General features: G+C 29.9%; 1 protein-coding gene across 1 annotated transcript in view; it reads left to right on the top strand.

Moving 5' to 3' along the window:
• Window positions 1-1,568, top strand: part of TUSC3 (tumor suppressor candidate 3) — a 313,374-nt gene extending 311,806 nt beyond the window's left edge. Inside the window, exon 13 of the mRNA XM_008574162.1 lies at window positions 1,090-1,568. The gene's annotated coding sequence lies outside the window, so the exon portion shown is untranslated. The remainder of the gene's footprint in view (window positions 1-1,089) is intronic.
• Window positions 1,569-2,314: the final 746 nt, after the last annotated feature.

The following is a 2,314-nucleotide window of genomic DNA, read 5'->3' as shown; positions in this document are numbered from 1 at the left end:
ATATGAATTATATATTATATAATACAAATTATAATATTTAGATATGTAAATATTTTGTTTTATAATAAAGTATATTATGATTTAAAATATATATTTACTTTTTGCATAAATTATCACCAGAATCATAAAATATGAGCATTGGAAAGAACTTTGGAGATCATCCAAAACAAGTATTCTTTTCACTAATGAGGAAACCGAGGTTCAGAAAGACAAAGCAGTGTATGCCCAGGACATTATAATTTAAACATCCAAATATTAAACTTAGTAGTTTGAACAGTTTTTCCAACTACATGGTTTTTTAACTACAGTAACCATTAATTTTATCTTTGCTTTAATATTTAGTAAAAAATTGGTTTGTTTCTTGTCTTGCAAAGTTGTCTTATTGTCAAGACTCAAAACAAACATGCCACGTTAGCAGAAAGGTACAAATATCAAACAAAAGCTTAGTAATTGTTATTTAAATTGACTTATAATTATACAAAGTTAAGTAATTTCATAAATTAAGGCTTTGCTTAAGGAAATTGAAAAAAAGTTACCTTTTATTTCTATATGTACAAGCATCTGTTTGTGCTGATGTTTTGTTACACTCTAGTGAAAATTTTATGTTTTATTCATACATTCATTAGGCAGTTCAGTATAATGAAATTATAAATTACATTAATAAAAGACCAAGTGCTTATTTAAATAATTATTTTATGTAAGTAAATCATATATTCAATGATGAGAAAAAAATATTTGCTTTAGGATATTTAAATGACCTACCTGAAATATCTGTTTCAGTCCATTCCCTTTATTTCTCCTACAATGCCATTTAAAATGCTGATTTAAGTATTTCTGTAGCCAGCAATGAAAGGGGTATTATGTAAATCTAATCAAGTTGTCAGCATCTTCTTTCACTCTTGACCCTATTCTCACCATAGGTCTGACCCATTACAGGAACTAGTTTAGAAAAATTGCCCTGATATAAAATTGCAATTATTTGAATTAATATAATTATAACTTTTTATGTTATATTTACATGTACTAATTTAAAGTAGAATAAAAAGCATATTTGGTTTTCTTCAGCACATATTTTTCTTTCTTTTTCAGCTTTTTAATTAAATGAAGCCAAGTGGATTTGCATAAAGTGAACATTTGCCATGAAGATAAACTGTTCCTGACATTATACTATTTTGAATTCCTGAGTTCCTTTCTCTGTCCATTGTGATAAGCTAGCTAATTCTTGTATACTTTTTTTAAACCATGGGTTTTCTTAGTAAATTTAATTTATAAAATATGGATGGTAACATTTAATAATCTACAAAGGAAACATCAAAGTGTTTTTCCAGCATATTATATTCCGTGTATGCCACAGAATTGAATAAATGACAATGTAATTATGAATTCATGTTTTAGAACTGTTCACTCATTAGTAAAGAAAACCACAATGTTAGTAAAGGAAACAATGAAATGTATGTTAAAGAATTCTTAGTATTGTACAGGGATAAAGCATATGCATGAAAATATCATGTATTGGAAATTATACGTATTGCAGCTTCAGTTATAAAGGACGTGCACTGTTACAAATAGTGTTTTGTTCTTATTAATTATAAGTAGATAAAGGTGTATAAAACAGGGAGCTGGGTGAATGGTACCTACAACTTGAATGTCTAACCTAGGAATAGGATCTTCCTCCTGGGCTCTAAATCTAAAGCACACGTGCACTAAATCAACATGCCTCAAAGGCATCCGGCAATTGAAGCAACACACCACAACTAGAACTTGATCTCTCTCCAACTTTAGAAGGGTCATCCAGGAATCCATATTTATAAGAGCAAACCTAACCCACTGTGGCCGTTTTCCTTTTGTGTTTTTTGAAAGCAGCTTGCCATCAAAGCCTCATTCCCTGAATCCAGATAAATGGTTAATTATCCTGGCATGAGTGAATGACTCAGTGAAGCTTACCAGATATAGGAGTGTAACCATTATTATGTTTGTATCTTGTAAAGCACCTTCACATACATTATGGTATTTGTTCCTCATAAAAACCTTGTAAATTAGACAGGAAATGTAAGTTTTGTGTGACCTGTAGAAGGTAGTGGAAGCTGAAAGACAAAAATTAAAAAAAATAATAAAGCTAGTTAACCAGGTTTTCAGAATCTCAAACCTGAATTTTCATATTCTCTGGTGCTGTTCTTTAAGGCTTATTATCTAATTTAAGATCTGGATAATAGACCATGGAACATCCTGCTCACTGTGAGTTCCAGCTATATAGTCTCAAACCAGGTATACGTTCACTGAGTTTACTTACTTTGTACATATGAATTTTAATGAA

Source organism: Galeopterus variegatus, unplaced genomic scaffold (assembly GCF_000696425.1).
Source record: "Galeopterus variegatus unplaced genomic scaffold, G_variegatus-3.0.2 Scaffold1004, whole genome shotgun sequence".
NCBI lineage: Eukaryota > Metazoa > Chordata > Mammalia > Dermoptera > Cynocephalidae > Galeopterus > Galeopterus variegatus.
Note: the sequence above shows the minus strand (reverse complement) of the source record. Positions and strands in the feature narration are given on the sequence as shown.